General features: G+C 43.1%; 1 protein-coding gene across 10 annotated transcripts in view; it reads left to right on the top strand.

Annotated features, from left to right (window-relative positions):
* Nucleotides 1-307: 307 nt before the first annotated feature.
* TGFBR3 (transforming growth factor beta receptor 3) overlaps nt 308-17,297 on the top strand; it is a 195,181-nt gene continuing 178,191 nt past the window's right edge. For 5 of the 10 annotated variants that reach the window (XM_057713111.1, XM_057713175.1, XM_057713164.1 and 2 more), the window contains exon 1: nt 573-705. The gene's annotated coding sequence lies outside the window, so the exon portion shown is untranslated. Of the gene's footprint in view, nt 477-572; nt 706-13,717; nt 13,823-16,631; nt 16,681-17,297 lie in introns of those variants that run through there. The other 5 variants (XM_057713136.1, XM_057713120.1, XM_057713146.1 and 2 more) reach the window with 5 other exon arrangements.

Here is a 17,297-nt window from a genome sequence, read left to right on the forward strand (position 1 = left end):
CCTCCAGAAAGCCCTGAAAAGTTGGCAGGACCAAGTTTGAGGGAGGGAATCCCTGAAGCTCGCGCCCACGTTCCACCCCTCGCCCCAATCCAGGTCTTCCCCGACGACTGGGACCCCCACCCGCGGCCTCAGCCTGGGCGCGCAGCAGCCCAGCCGTTCCCGGGGTTCCTCTCCTCTCCCACCCTCCTCGGTCCTGAGGGAAACGCCGGCTCTGGCAGCGCTCGGGGTTCATCCATCAGCCCGAGAGGAAAAGGGGGAGGGGAGAGAGAAGGCGGGCGACGGGAGGAGGAGTTTCTCCGCGGCCCGCAGCTCCGGTGGGGACCGCGGAGGAGGAGCGCCCTTCCCCCCGCGCGCTGATTGCTGTGGCGTCCTGCCCGTCCCCGCCCGCGTGTGCGAGGGGGAGCGAGCGCGCTGGGTCGGCCCGATGGGGGTAATCGAGGGTTTCGGGGACGCCGAGTGGCGCTTTCCTCTTCCCAGTGAGTGAGGGAGGGAAGTCGGCGGCTCTCGTGCGCGGCCACTTTGCCTGCGCGATTCCCTGAGCTCCCTGCAGGAGGAGAAAGTCCCCGGCGGGTCCGGATGGCGTAGTTGCGCCGCGGCACAGCAGCTGCCGGAGCTCGCCGCCGCCGGGCGCTGGGCGGGGAAACTTTGCTCTGCTTTCCTCCAACTTGTGGCGGGTGGATCTCCGCTTGACACACCGCCTCCGAGGTACGTGCCGGCTCGGCCCCGCGGCGCTGCAGCCGGCGCCGGGACGCCCTCGGCCGCTCCGCTAGCCCAGCACCCGTTCCGGCCGAGGGCTCCGCAGGCTGCGCGGTGCCTGTCGGCGTTGCGCTGGGTTCCGCGCCTGTTTCCCGGCCGGGGTCGCCCCGGCTGCCCGGACCCCCGGGCTTGTTGGGGCGGCGCTGGTCGGCGGTGTTGACACTCCGACGTGCGTGGGGAGCGGCCGCCCCGGGTGGGCAGCGCTCGGGGCGATGCGCTGTGCTGGGGAAGACATCTGCTTCGCGCCTGCCCTCACTCTTCCTTTCCGCGGTTTCTTCTGACCTCCGCGGGGCGCGCTGGCCGCTTCTCACTGGGCGCGTGACGGCGTCGGTGGGAAAGATTTGTTCTGGGCTTGCACTCAATTGCCGTTGCAGAGGCTGCGGCCGCAGGACCCGCGCACAGACGTGAGCTACGCTCCCTGCGGGCCGCGCCCTCGGGGTGCTGTGCGGGCGACGCGGAGCGCTGCAGCCCAGAGCCCGGCAGAATATCCTCTTGCCCCGTTAACTTTTTAGCCACCTTACCCAGTTTATTTTGAAGGCTTCCCATGGCATGCTCATTTGGTTAGAATAAGCTGGAAACTATTAGACTGTTGCTAGGAGAATCTTCTTGCAGTCTTGTTCTTATTAGGGCATTTGCCCCACTTTCCAGAATCATTTAGTGTAGGGAACAGGCTTGTCAAGCGTGAATTACCTTGACAGAGTAGAACGTAATGGATTTAGCGTCCACAAAAGGAATTGAGAGAAGAAAATCACTCCATTTCCTTAGCTGTGAAATGGGAATAATAATAATACTATTGGCCTCATAAGGGTACTGTGGGGATTGAATGATTTAAAATATGTAAGGTACTACAGCAGTGCCTGGCGTCAAGCAAGCGCAGCATGGCTATTAGCGGTGCTTGTCCTGAGCCCAGTGGAGACTGGAGAAGAGCCAGGAGGGTAGGGGATGGTAGGAATGACAGACCGAGATGGGGAACCAGGCTTTTTCTGTTCTTCACATCCCTTCCAAGAGAAGTAAGCGAGCAGCTTGGGAGGAGAGAAGTCTCTACAAGTAGCAAAGCACATGTCAAGACCTTTTAATTTTCCTCAAATGGTACTTTAGGTTGCAAACAGGTACTTCAGTGTGAAATTAGCTGTTTCTTTCCGCTAATAATAATAGCTCACGTTTATTGCGCCGAAGCTCTGCGCCAGATGCTCTCCTAAGTGCCTTATGGACACAATCATTACACCGACTCTCTGGAAAAAAACATTATTAATAGCCCTATTTTACAGATAAGACACTAGAGGTTAGTTACTTGTCCAAGCTATTACACAACTGTTAGTTCTGTCTGACTCCAGAGCTAGTTTCGTCATTCAGCAGAGAGCAGCAAGTGCAGTAAGATTTGTGTGCAGTGAGTCCAGGCGTCTCCTCCCATCCTTCAGCTTCCCATCTGAGTTGAACACAAATCTCCTGAAACACGAATCAGGTATCTGTGATTAATTTAGGTGATCTACCCATGGGGGCGCCAAATTACAGTTCCTCTGAAACTGACTCCAAATAATTATAAATAGAACTCTGATTCGTATTAATTAATTTGGATCTTTAATCTTCATTTCTTTTATTAATTCTCCAGACATTGTTGGTCAGTGTTACTTGACTTCCTTAGGAAGCAGCTTGGGGTTGGCACAGGAGGCAGGGAAATCATTCTTACCCCCTTAAGGGCCATTAAAATGAAATTGATTTCATGCCATTGTGTCAGTTAAAGGATGTTTCTTGATGTTCTCTGCTTTTGGCTTTAATTCTGCATTGTTTAGTGTTTCAAGGCTTCAGCATGTTTTCAGCTCTTCAGTTTGTCTTTGTCATTTGTCAACTTTAATTTTTCCTGTTTTGATGGAATCTGACCATTACATGGCAGCTTTGCTTAACAACGGTTGATCCAGCTCATGTTTTTAAACATAAAAATCACCAACTTACTTTTGAACCCCAGCACGTCAAAGGCAACCCCTGGGGAATTCATTGTTATTTTGAATATTAGCCAATAGGGGGAGCATGACACACTATGTATTGATGTCTGTTAGGCACCTAAACCAGTTTTTAGAGTATTAAACATACATTTCAGGAATGGAAAACGTTGTGGCTTTATCTAGCAAAATAACCAAGTTGCTTTCTGAGTTGACTGTGGAGGACTGGGTTTAATTTCAACGATTACTGTAAGAATGACTTTGAGGACAGGGCCTATATAGGGGATATATGCCAAGAACTCTCTGGTTTCTGGACGGATATTAAGTACACACACAGTTTATTTTCATTTGTTTTCCTTAAGAGGCATATGTAAAATAATCTTGTGTACTTTGAATAACATTTCAAATTATCTGGGAGAACTGGGAGTCCAGAGAGATCCATCGTGAATCCTTTTGTCATGATGCTCATTTGTCTTTTGTAGAAAACTGGATATGGTGAATGTGTTCTCAGGGAGGTTGGTGTACTCACAATCCTGTCATTATCATTTTTCATTAACACCTGAGTGCAAGATAATAAGGGATTGTTATGCTGAGTAACAGCATTTCTACTCCAGTGCATTCTTCAGAGGCTTATATTTTAGTATGGTAATAGTTCAGAAGTATTATATTTGTTTAGTATAGATGCACTGTGCCTATAGATAAATACATAAACAGTATTTAAGAATTAACATGCTTGGAAAAACAAACCGACTTTTAAGAAAGGTTTTCAATCTTCGTGTGCAATTTTGTAGGCCAGTTTCCTTTCTTGTTTCTTGAGTATCAGGTAGTACGGACTTAACTTTATTTACCAAGTTAGGGGTCAGGTGGATCCTATTTTAAAATAACTTTCAAATTCAGGCCTTTCTTTCTAAACCTCAGCATTGCAGTTATACTTCAGAGTAGCATTTTATTTAGAGTCTAATTTAGTTTTCCATGGTCTCATCTAGTTTACTTATTCAGCAAACATTTATCAACCCTCAACTCCCTAATAGGCTTAAGGTTCCTGGTGTTGGAGTTTGGCAAACTAGCCATCCTCTTTCAGTCCTCTGATAGTGGGAGGCCTTAAGGCTTCCTAGGGCTTAGGAAAGCCTATACACATTGACAAAATTGGTTTGCTTAAAGGGAACTATTGTCCCATTCTTCTGAAGACTCAAAGGAATTAATCTTTCTTTTTTGCATGCAAACTTGATTGTATCTTGTAAACGTCAGGTGACTCTTGCTTTTCTGAGGGCCTACTCTGGGCTTAAGCGTCCAGGGAACTCAGATTTCCTTTGAGTGTCTAAGAAGGTGATCTCTGGTGATTTCTTTAGTACCTAAGTGATGACCAATTTCTTGGGATCATAAATTTGTGGGACTTCCTGCTTTTACATCTTAAGCTTAAAAGACAGAACCACTAAACTTGAGAGGATGACTGCTAAGTATTACCATTGCTGTAATATTTTTCCTGGATGAATTTGCCCTGTGGTCATTTTAAATTACCCCTGTTCTTGATAATCCATTTTGAAAATGTATTTTTTTCTTCTTTCATTGCTATTGAACGAAAACTAATTATAATTGTCAGGTTCATTAGTTAATGAGGACAGTCTTCATTTTTTCTTTTTTACTCAACAGTTATTTTGAAAATGATTTCATTGCTGTTTCAGTCTGTCCACTGGAGCGTTTTTCTTATGTTTTTCAACTTCTTTTGAAATTTTGAAAATTAAAAAATGTTAACTACTTTTTGAACTTTGCATGACAAGTTAGATAATGTTTTTAGGGGTCTTTAACTTAAAAGCAATCTTATATTGCCTTTAGGAATATGGATAGTTTGAAATATAAAGGAGTAAATCTAGGGCATTTGTGGCTTTGGAAGAAAATTAGTGCACCAAGATTCATGGCAGTAATTTCTCCAGTTCCACATCTTCAGAGTAACACTTAGCACTGTCTTTTTGTAGCATTTCTTAAAATTACAAGCAATTGCTAATTTGTTTGGTTTCTAGTCAAGCTGAAATAATCAACAGGGCTTGGAAGTGCCTCACAAAAAAGGATTTGGGTCCATTTCCTGGGCTCTGTCCATTTCTAGATTTCTTGTTTTATATCTTTTGAAATAGCACATTTGTTTGTTAATTGACATTGAGATTTATTTTCTCTGTTTGCAAAGTTTCAAGATTTAGCACAGATTTCTGAGCATTCTTCCTTCTCTTAGGGAGAAATTATTTTTATTTCTCAACCAATATGTGCACAATATTTAGTGTTTGTAGCAATATTCATAAAATTTCTGCGTGAGGCCCCTCTTATTTGGACCTTATTTTACATGTTATATTCTTCAGTTTTCCAGGCCAGACAGCCAAGACTTAATAGGCTGCAAGTAGCAGTATAAGGAATGGAGACCATATTTAAAATTGAGATTATCCTGAAGGTGAAACGTGGGCTCCAGAAGTATGCCCTTAGGCTATCTTGATATCTCCTGTTTAGGATAATTGTAGGAGAAAAAAGATTAAAGTCTGTTATTAGTGCTGGTGATTCCTTTAACGCTGAAAGCTTCAAGTCTGGGAAGAGGACTCTGAGTGATACATAGAGCCTGGCAAAGTTCATTTTTAGGATTTAATGTTAAATTGTTGCCACAGTAATAATTTAGAATCAAGTCTGAAGTGTTAGCTCTGTCTTCACTTTAAGGAAAATGATGGTAATCCAGAAGCACATACTTTCCCTACCTCTTGGACACTGGGCTCTGGGGAGAAAGGGGACTTGGGAATTGGGTGTTGTTTGCAGAAGAAGGAAAAATTGGGTGCTACTTGTTATGTCCTTCCAAGCACATTTTTCATTTTCCTAGTACATGCTGAAGGTCAGGTTTTTGTTTGAATTTGCAGATGGACTATTTGTAAAAACACATTTAAGTTGATTAGTCCCTGAAAAAAAAAGATCTTTAGAAAACAGTCTTTACAGATATTAGTCCTTGAGTTTTCCTGTGATCAGATTGCCCTGGGAGAAGGTCTGGAGTTTACAGGCAGGATGACTAACCATCAGTGATGGGTAAGAATACCGAGTGGACCAGGTGGCGGGTCTAGTAGAACTTTGGAGTTCTTTTTAGTTTTTTTTTGTTTTTTTTTGTTTTTTCTTTTTTGGCACACGGGCTTAGTTGCTCCGCGGCATGTGGGATCTTCCTGGAGCTGGGATCGAACCCATGACCTCTGCATTGGCAGGCGGATTCTTAACCACTGCGCCACCTAGGAAGCCCCCTTTTTTAAAATTCTTATTATACTATTTTATTAATGGAAACTTGATGAATACTTAATTTCATTTGGTGTGTGAAAAGATTCCCTTTTGGGAGTATAATTCTGTTAGCATTTTTATTAATTTATGTGTTTTGACATATGAAATTGGTCATTGGATGCAAAAAGACTGGTGGCTATTTGCAAATTTCATTTCATAATTAACTGCATGATGATTGCTGGAGCAGATTGTTGCTTTTTTTTTGTTGTTTTTTTTAATACTTGGAAGGTTATTCGAGGTGAAGTACTTAGATTCCAATCTCAAAACCTGGTGTTCATGCGGTACCCTAAATACTTTTGTGTGATACTCCCTGTGTTGTTTTGAGTTTTCTTTTTTCTGGTTTTTTTTTCTTTAAAACAAAACATACTCAAACACGAAACCCTCCTTCTGAGTGTCCATAAAGAATAAATGTCTCATTTTGTTATATTCTGCTTTATGCAATTGGCTGGCAAATGAAATTCAACTTTGAGGGAAAGCACCATTGACTCATTATATACATTTTGCATCATTGCAATGTAAGGTCTTCCCTATGTGTGTGGGAGAAGTTTCTGATCTTCTAAATGGGAATGTTTACTATTGCTGGCCTATCTCTTTTTGTCAAATCCTTTCTGAGCAGACGTTCCTCTTAGTTTTCTTATTTTTGTGTCTTTATAGAAATAATACACTATCTGAATCATGAAAAAATACATAGCACCTGCCTTTTTGTTTTGAGTCTGTTTATACTCATCCATTACACTGCTGTGTAGCCATTGGATGGATCATTTTTGACACAGGAGCTGGGGAAGGATGACCTACTTGATACATTTCATATTTGGTGGGGGGGTACTTATTGCCTTTTTTCCAGTTTGTGGCATCTTTATTTCTTTATTAGAGTGGCTGCTCTCTAAGATATTCAAGGTTTTAATTTCATTCAGTGTGTGGGCCAACAGGGAGGTTTCCTGTAGAGGCAGTTCTACTAAATAAAACAAAACAAAACAAAACAAAAAAAACACACAAACCCAAAAAACAACAAACAAAAAACTAACAAAAAATGCTTCCAGAAATTATCCTGCATAGATACCTTGTTGGGTAAGGCTTTGGTAATGTTCAAATGGGAGATAACTGAACACAAAGCAGGGTTCCACTTAGCTTACCTGAGTAGGGAGGCTAGGAGAGAGAGGGGAGTGTCTAATGTATTAGAAGAAAATTCACTTTTGTGTAATAATAAGGCATTTAAATGTTTTCTTTGGAATTAATATATATTTCAAGTAGTTATATAGGTAAGAGATTTGCAAAAGAAATTTTGCTAAGGTTGAGGTTCTGTAGTTGGCAACACTTATAACCCTGAAGATCCCATTCTCTGAAGCCAGGAAAAAGCAGTCTGTTTCCAATTATAAATCACAAAAATAGGGAAATTAGGCCAAGAAAAATGATCATTTGGGGTTTGGGTTGCTTTTTTTCAGAGGGTAAAGGAGAAGGGACCATAGATGCACATTTAAAAAAACTCTGCTAGTTATTCTGTTGGCTTTCAAAATCTTTGCAAGCATTCTGTATTGGAAATTAAGAATAATTTTAGGATTAAAGACTCTTCCTCCTTCAGCTCCTTTTTGTTTCTCAGAGAGCAAACAAAAGAGCAGTTAGGCAGCTTCTGCTGACACTGAGGGGCTTGGTGCCAGTGTTGTGGACCCAGCTGGTATTACTGGTAAAGCCTTTTCCTGTCTGAATGGTGCCAGGTTTTGGGCTTCCAGCATCATACCAGGTAGTTGGTGCTATGGTTTTTTGTTATACTTTGTACGATGCTTTGAAAGGAGATGTAGTCCCTGCGGCTTAGCATTACTCTGCTTGGGGAGAAAGACTGGGGATGCTAGTGTGAGAAGAATCAGAGGTGAGAAGCCTAACTGGGAGTTGGATGATGTGTGGGTGAAGATATTGTCCTCAGCACTTGTCGGAAGCAACTAGCCTTTCTTAAATAAAGCCTGCTGCTAGTTTCAGGATTAGTGGTCCCGTGAGACCCAGGTGTTCACTAAGAAATCTCCTTTCTGCTGCCGGAAGATCACCACCAACAGATCTTAGTTCCTGTTTCTCACACCTTACACCTCCAGAGTGTTGAATAAAACTTTCCTGATGGTACAGAATCTTTGATAACAAGGTAGTCCGTCGGGGCTAGTGGTGTGCAGCTGTTGGCTCTTTTCTTCTCACCTTGGGTTAACTCCTCGGCCTGCGGCAGGCGGGCTCCCACGCCCACAGCACCGTGACCCCAAGACGGGCGGCGACAGAAAAGGTGCGAAGTGCAAAATTCCGCGCTTCTTTTCAGTCAGCATCTTCATTGCCCTCTCTTTGGCGCATTTGCTGCTTTACCCTCCCCCCACGTTTTATTACCTTGGTTTCCTGGAACTCCTTGTCCTGGTTTCCCCATTTCCTGCCCGATCTGTCTTCAGGTTTCCTTCTGAGTGCTCGTTCCGTGCGGGCCTTCCCTTCCTTCTCTGGCTTCCATCTGCCCTTTCCCTGCGCTCCTCTGTCGTTTAGTGGCTTATATTTCCATGCCTCAGTGGCCATGTCTATGCCAGTAACTCCCAGTTTTATACCTTATACACTATTTCCAGCAGCTAGCTCGCTATTCTACGGTTTTTCTGTTAAAACTAAGTCCGAAACCCCACATACAGTTTTTCTGTGGTCCTCAGTCTCAACTTCTTTATTTCCCATGTCAGTAAGTGGCACCAGTTACCAAGCTAGGCGCCTCAGGCACACTCACTTTCCTTTTGCTTCCCTCCCCGAGCTAAGTCACACCAATCCCATGGTGTCTTACCTTTAGCAAATCTCAACTGGCATTTTCTTTTTCCCCCCCCGAGTTCCAGGAAAGTTTATTTATGGACACAGAAATTGGAATTTCATATAATTTTCAACGTATCTTGACGTATTATTATTGCTTTGACTTTTCTCCATCATTTCAACAAACGCCAATCTTAGCTCTAGAGGAGGGATTGGCAAACTAGGCCTGTAGGTCAAACCCTGCAATTGGCATTTTCTTCTCCATTTCCAAATCATCACCTCACCTGGACTATTGCCGACACATTCCAGTTGGTTTTCCTGGCTTCAGCATCTCTATCTCAAATTGTTCATCTCTTATGATTGATGCCTTCTAAAATACAGATCTGTGTTTTCCTTTCTTACATTTTAAAAGTGTCTGCTGTTCCATTATCCCTGGCATGGCATGTCTGGTTATTTACAGTGTAGCTCAGCTTACTTCCTCAGCCATCATTCCTTCACTTCTTCCGTGAACCTCCCTGTACGCGTACTACACTCCGTATGGTTTCTGGAGCATGCCCTGTTCTCTCATGCCCTGTTCCTTTAGTACTGGTCTCTTCTTTAGCATCCCTTCCTTTCCCTTCTTCCTGGTGGCCCCCTGCTTACTCGTCCAGGCTATCTCCATGGTCAGCTTTTCTGGTGAAGCTTCGCATGGCTCTTCCCTGGCAGGTGGTTTGTTGCTTCCTCCCTGTGTTTCTCTTACAGTGTTTCTCCTGCTGCCTCGTGAGAACTTAACTTTCTTCCTCTGTCAGATTCTAGACTTCTCGAGCAGGATTGAGTTTTACCATCTTTGTATCCTGGGTGTGTGGCATGGGCATGGCATATATGTTGTCAAACTGAATTCTTCAACTTGGTTCCATTTCTGTTAAAGCTTGGGGGAAAGAACAAGTTTACGGTTGATATAAAATATAACTGTAGAAAAGCCCAAGGAAATCAACTCAGAATCACAGAGTTTAGCATTGGATTGGGGCTTCGAAGTAATCCTCTTCAAGTCCCTCTAAAGGTGAGGACAGCCAGGTACAGAGAGGTTAGGTGGTCTGCCCAAGATCGCACAGCTGGGAGTAGTGCTTCCCTCTGCCCCTCTGCAATATTCTCCACCCAGTAGCCAGAATGGTCCTGATAAAACCTAAGTCAGATGCTGTTATTCCTCTGATTAAAACATGCTCTTGTTCTTGTCTTTCTCAGAGTAAAAACCCCAATCCTTGTAATGATCCACAAAGCCCTACGTAAGCAGCCCATGACTCCCTTGCCTGTTACCTCTTTGACCTCATTCCTGTGTTTTCTGGCTTGTTGACTCTGCTCTGGCTGCTTGACCTGCTTTACCTTCCCCATACTAGACATATTGTCTCAGGGCCTTTGCATGTGCTGTTTTCTTTGTTTGGAATGTTTTTCTCCCAAATATCTGCAGAGTTCAGTTCTTGCAGGTCCTTACTCAAAACAAACAAACACAGAAACAAAAAAACAAACCAAAGAAGACTCCCAAATACTTCCTTTCTCTCTTCTCTGCTTTGTTTTCTTAGCATTTATCTCTACTTCATGTATAATTATATATGTTGTTTATAGCTGGTCTGCCCTCACTAGAATGTAAGCTCCACAAGGGCAGGGATTTTTATATGTTTTATTCCCTGTTGAATCCCCACACCTAGAACAGTCTTGGCACTGACTGAGCAGGCACTAGATAAATATTTGTTGAGTGTATAAATAAGTGAGAAGAAGAGGATTTGTGGATTTGTTATAAATCTAGTTAAATGTATACTTATGGCATTAAAAAGGAAATAACCATCAGGTATGTCTGGAAGGAGAGTCTGATTTTTAAAAAGCCTCATTCAAGACCTGTCAGACTAGAACACTGACCTCTTTAACTCTCTGACTTGAAGCAGCACCCATGGGTTCTCCTCAGCCTTAAAAGTGGTTTGGGGCTTCCTAGGTGGTGTAGTGGTTAAGAATCTACCCGCCAATGCAGGGGACGTGGGTTCGATCCCTGCTCCAGGAAGATCCCACATGCTGCGAAGCAGCTAAGCCAGTGTGCTACAACTATTGAGCCTGTGCTTTAGAGCCCATGAGTCACAACTTTTGAGCCCACATGCCACAACTACTGAAGCCTGCATGCCTGGAGCCCGTGCTCTTCAAGAAGAGAAGCCACCACAATGAGAAGCCCACACACTGCAATGAAGAGTAGCCTCTGCTCGCCGCAAGTAGAGAAAGCCCGCGCACAGCAACGAACAACCAATAAATAAATTAAATTTAAAAAAAAAAAGTGGTTTGGGAAGACTCCCATTTTACCTCTAACAGGCTAGGGCTTGTTGTCGTTTCTCTCTGCCTGTGGTTTGCCCTTTAACCCACCAGACTGCAAAGATGAAAAGTAAACACAGCATTAAAGAAAAGAGCTGGAGGAGAGGGTATGGGGCAGAGGAACAGAACTTCCTTGTGGCCCTGACATCTTCCCTTGGCTCTGGGCCCATCCACAGGGCCGCTTACCGTACCTTCTAGAGTTGCTTCCCGGCTGTGCTCTAAGGAACAGTCTGGAGACTGCTGGGCCAGACTCTTGAGTTTTGCTTTGATGTTCTAATTTCTTTGAAAAGAAATGTTTAGTTTAGACAAAAAAGACATTGGAGAAAGGATTTTTTAAAAATTAAATTACTGTCTTAATTTTGAAGAGAGGTTTTAACCCATTTTAAGACAGCAATTGACATTACCACTCGCGGACTTTCCTGGAGGTCCAGTGGTTAAGACTCCTTGCTTCCACGACAGGGGGTAAAGGTGTGATCCCTGGTTGGGAAAGTTCGGCGTGCCCCGAGGTACGGCTAAAAAGGAAAAAAAAAAAGAAATTGCCACTTGCTTCTGTCAGTGGTGCTGATGGGGAGATCTGGTCCTATGAAACTCATGACTTAAATCCAAGGGGCAGTAAATTATACTTCTGAAGAAGCATCCAGTTTTTAGGGGGAGGGGGTTGGGTTGAGTGTAGAGCTAATTTATATTAGTGTAACAGTGATGGCAGAGTCATTTGCCTCCCCCTTTTCATGATAACATCAATATGGTTCCTACAGAGCCCTCCTCATCAGGACAGGAAGCCCAGCCAAGGAAGTCAAAGGCTTAGGGGGATGTTATTGGGCATGAACAAAGCTGCAGCATAATTTAACCCTGGGATTCAAAACCATCAAATTGAAAGTAAATTGTCTTGAATGGAGCTGTTGTCAATGACCTGGTTAAAAATCAAAGCTACCATCTCCTGAACCCTAAGAACATATGATGTATTAAGTGCTTTATATGTTATTAATTTACTTAATTCTTATAGAAACCCCATTAGGGGAATGGAATCATTATCTCTGCTTTATAGACAAGGCATGGAGGTGTTTAGTAAGTTGCCCCACAGTTACACCAGTGTTTGAACCAGGAAGTCCGGGTCCCTACCCTTTACACCATACTATACTGTAGTCTGCTCCTAGAACACACCAAACATGCTGTCAGTGCAGGGCCTTTGCACTTGCTATACCCACTGCCTCGGATGCTTTTCCTTCAGGTATTGTCATAGCTCTGCCTCCCACCTCTGTGCTCAAATGTCATCTCATCTGAGAGGACTTCTAAAAAGGGTTCTGGTCACTGATTCCACTGTGGGGGAGTGTGTTTCCCCCCACACCACCAAGCAATTCTCAGACACTGGCAGGGTGTCTAAGAATTCAACTCAGCTTTGGCACTGTCTACTATCTACCCAGAGAGAGCATCAGATTCTACAGGTTAAGGACTCCACTTCAGACACCAGTCGAAAGCCCAGGTTATTACCTGGGATTTTGACCCACTGGCTGCAGACGGGAGATTCCCAGGACCTCCTCCTTGGACTTCAGACACCAGTCCCAGTCGCAGGTCCACATTGTTACCTGTACTTCTGACCAGGCTGGCTGTAAATCAGAGATTCCCATGACCCCACCTTGGATTTGATTAATTTGCTAGAGTGGCTCACAGAATTCAGAGAAACATTTAACTTACTAGATCACCACTTTATTATAAAAGGATATAAGTCCGGAACAGCCAGATGGAAGAGATGCATAGGGCAAGGTATGTGGGAAAGGGCGGCATGCCCTCTCCAGGTGCCCTACTCTCCCAGCACCTCCATGTGTTCACCACTAGGTGCTCTCTGGACCTGTCCTTTTGCGTTCTTATGGAGGCTTCTTCACATAGGCGCAATTGATCAGACCATCGGCTACCGGTGATTGGTTCAACCTCTGACCCCTCTCCCCTCCTCCCAGGGTGGGTAGCGGTAGGGGGTGGGACTGAAAGTTCCAGTCCTCTAATCACATGGTTAGTTCTCCAGACAACCAGGCCCCGTCCTTAGGTGGGGTCTAAAACTGACCTTATTAACATAACAAAAGACACCTTTTTTTAAAAAAAAATGTTTATTTATTTATTTTATTTATTTATTGGCTGCATTGGGTCTTTGTTGCTGCACACGGGCTTTCTCTAGTTGTGGTAAGCGGGGGCTACTCTTCATTGTGGTGCACAGGCTCCTCATTGCAGTGGCTTCTCTTGTTGCGGAGCACAGACTCCAGGTGCATGAGGGCTTCAGGAGTTGCGGTGCATGGGCTCAATAGTTGTGGCTCACGGGCTCTAGAGCACAGGCTCAATGATTGTGGCACATGGGCTTATTGCTCTGCAGCATGTGGGATCTTCCTGGGGCAGGGATCGAACCTGTGTCCCCTGCATTGGCAGGCAGATTCTTAACCACTGCACCACCTAGGAAGTCCAAGACACCTTTATCTCTCTTGTCAGTTAGGGAATTCCAAAGTTTTAAGAGCTTTGTGCCAGAAACAGGATGAAGGCCAAATACGTAGTTCTTATAAATCACAATATCACATGTTCCCTGACCACCCCATCTAAAATAACATTTCTCTCAGCATTCTTTCTCTTTAACCTGCTTTATTTTTCCTTCACAGGATTTACCACCATTTGGCACATTATATATTTTCTGTCTCTCTCGTTAGAAGGTAAACTCCATAAAAGCAGTATCATGTTTAGTTCACTGCTGTGTCCCCAGCTCTCTGAACGGTGTCTGGCACATGGTAGGTGCTAATAAATAATGAATGAATGAAGTAAAATAAAACTGCTGATTGAATCTTGCCTCCATGGTTTCAAAACAAAATAACTTATCCCTTATATCAGATCTAATCAGACTGCCACTACCAGAAAGTGACTGTGCAGGGCATAGTTGGTGTCCATAGTGGGGGAGCTCCTGTTTGTAGTGGTTAAAAGCACAGGCTGTGGAATCAGACAGACCTGGGCTCAAATCCTGGTGCCAGGATTTATTAGGTGGTGACCTGGGGAGTGGTTTAGGATCTTAAGCCTCACTTTTCTCACTATAAAGTGGAGTTAAGGACCACTATCTCCTTGGGTTGTTAAGATGTTGAAATGAGAAATTGTGAAAAACAGAGAAGGTGCTCAGTAGATGGTAACTGAGACGTTTTGTGAGGTTGGAAGGAGAAAGCAGGGTGTTAGCCTCTAATAGGAAGAAACACGTGAATGACCACAGAGTAATTACAAAGCAGCCTGTGGACAAGTCTTGGCTGTGCTGCTAACTAGCTGTGTATTCGTGGGCCAGTCATTGAGCCTTTAATTCTTGGTTTGCTAATCTACAAAATTAAAGGGTTGGAGTAGATGTTATCTATTTCTAACATTCTGAGTTGACTCTGAGTAGAAGATAACATGGAACAAATTATACACAAAGTGTTAAGGAGACAGCGTTTACAGTGGAATGGGATTAATCAGAAGTGGCTTTTGGAATGAGGTGAGGGGAATGAATAGAGTTCATGGCGTTTGCGTAGAATAAAAATGGCAGTTCTGGTGAAATGGGCAGATCTGACAAAATTCAGGTTTTGTGGTTGCTTGCACTGCTTGTAAAATAATTCATGTAAATATTTTTTTTATGTAAATTGTGTGTTAAAAATAGTGTATTATTAGTATTGTATGTATACTTGTATTGCCAAGTTGAATGTTTTCCTGGGGTAATACTTTCCAGTTTTGTTGTCATTGCTGCTAGTTATTACATGATCGTGCATTTCAAATTTCCACGTGTGTGGAAATTTCATTTTGTAGGAGAGATTCAGGATTAGTTGTTAGCCCTTATAATGACAATTATAAGTAAGGTAGAGAATAAAATACTTTCTTGTTTAATCTCTTCATATGAGGGATGAAGAAGTTAAAGCTCAGCATGAAGTGACTTTTCTGAGCTTGTAAAGCATGTTGATGCCATAGTTCTTGCTCTCCTGTCTCTTTGAGGCTGCCCGAGGTGTAGGTTCTTTCTTATATACAGTGCTAACGTGTTTGCTTATCATTTATTATTGAGAAGTCTTCTGACAATTCACCATCTTTTCATACTATTTTTTATTGTAATGTACAAGATAGTATTTTATACTTGCGATCTATATGGTACCTTCATTGGATGCCTAATATATGCCAGATGAGCCAGGGAGACTGTCATTCCTGTTTCTGGAGTGAACAGATGAGTGGGAAAACCATACCTGGAAGGAAATAATTACATGGAGATTTACTGACAGGGCTGAACTGCACTACATTCTACTTTGAGAGAATCAGAGGAGGCTTCCTTAAAGAAGTAATGCTTATACAAAGACCTGAGGTCTTGAAGATATTAGAAATTGGACATATTAGGGGGACTGTGGAAGGTCATTGAATTCCAAAACAGTGAATGTTGCTTCTGGAAGCAAGGGCTTGGCCCTTTTGTAGAACTGAATTAAGGTGAGAGTGGCTGGAGAAGGTGCAGAAGATGAAGTGGGACTAAGTTGATAATATGCAGCAACCAAGCAAAGCGTTTTGGTCTTGCAGCAGTGGGCAACCATCTAAGGATTTTAATTCCTAATGTTTCACATGCCTGGGCTGCTGAGCCCTTTCCTTGCCAAAAAATATCGGTTAAGTGATTGAAATGTATCTCTTGAGAGATTACCCCCACCCAAGAGAAAGAATTTTGTGGAAGTCAGTGAGGAGAATAAAAAATGTGTTTAATTGTGATTAGCAACATAGTCTGTTGCTGGAGTGTTTATTCTGAATTCATGTATTTGAAGAATCCCTGCGAATATAAAGATGTGAATCAAATATTTTAGCAAATTGGTATATATAGTACAAAAAGAGTCTGTTGGAAGTCTAGGAGATGTAGCTTCCCCGAAGCTTCTTTTTGATTTTTTTTTTCATTTCTTTTTTCTTTTTCTCTTTAAATTTTTTCCCCAAAGCTTTTTTTAATGGCTTGATGCTAGCTAGGGCCTGAGAATATTCAGCTGTGCTGCTTTTTGCTGGAATAATTGCAGCTTCGTGATTTAATAAGCCCTTCTGGTGATAGCTGATGCCTTTCTCTAGGCAGCTGGGTTGGTTTGGGGGCAGTGCCAGGCTGAGCTCCGCAGCCCCCTGGCTAAACCCCTGAAGCTTAATTTGGGAATCATAAGGTAGAACTGAGGAGGGCCGTGCAGCGGGATCCCTGTAACTTACGCTAGAGCTGTTGAGGCAATAGCTTTACTACCCATTAGGAACAGCATTGCAATATTATGACTGTCTTTAGGACTTATATCAGGTTTGGAATCATTATTTTTTGGTGATGAAGGGAATTTTTGAAATTCTAGATGACAAAGTCTAATCCCCAAATTAATACAAACTTTGATGTAAACTGCTATTTATATCATCTTGTTACTGGTAGTTTGCTTGTTTTTTTGCTTTTGTTTTTGAAAAACCAGGTGTGTTTTAACCATAAAAACTCCAGTGACTGTTATTTAAAAAAAAAATGTACTGTGTGGGCCAGGTATTGCTTTAGGTATCATGCCCATATTCTGTCTCATATATTACAATCAAAATATCATTACTATTTTACAGATGAGGGGGTGATGGAGGCTGAATGACTTGTCCAATGTAAGACATCTAGGTAAGCCAGGTTTGGAACCCCCAAGAGTAGTTCTCTATTAATTCTAACTTAAAATTATAAGCAACTGAAATCTTTGGATCCAGAAATATTAAATGTGAAAGGTGATTCTTGGAATACTGCAAGGGTGGGTAAAAAAATCCGTCCTGGTTTGTGAACTTGAACAAAACCTGGTCTTTCACAACATTGTGAGATGTGTACATGCCACCCTCCTCTTTTTGCTGTATTTTGCTTGGGCAGTGAGGACTGTTGTGCTTGGGATAGACAGAGGGCTTTTAAGGACTGACCGAAGGTCAGCCCCAAGGAAACTAAGGATGCTGGGACCAGAGATGGTGTTGGTTACACTCTCAGCCAGGAGTGAGGATAGGCCAGGGCCTGGAGGGGCAGGAGAGAGCAGAGTCCAGCTTCTTTGCACATCTTGTACCCTCTGTGCTTCCTGCCTTCCTTTACTGGGTCTTAATGTGGAATTCCTATCCACAAGTATGGGTAGTTCAAGAGTAATCCTTTTTTTGCTTCCACTGGCAGCCATAGAATATTGGGACTTTACTTAATCTTAGGCTTCAGGATAATAATTCTCTTTGGTAGAGACAGACTGCTAATGATAAGTAATGATAGCTTTT

This window comes from Hippopotamus amphibius, chromosome 1 (assembly GCF_030028045.1).
Source record: "Hippopotamus amphibius kiboko isolate mHipAmp2 chromosome 1, mHipAmp2.hap2, whole genome shotgun sequence".
In the NCBI taxonomy this organism is placed as follows: Eukaryota; Metazoa; Chordata; class Mammalia; order Artiodactyla; family Hippopotamidae; genus Hippopotamus; species Hippopotamus amphibius.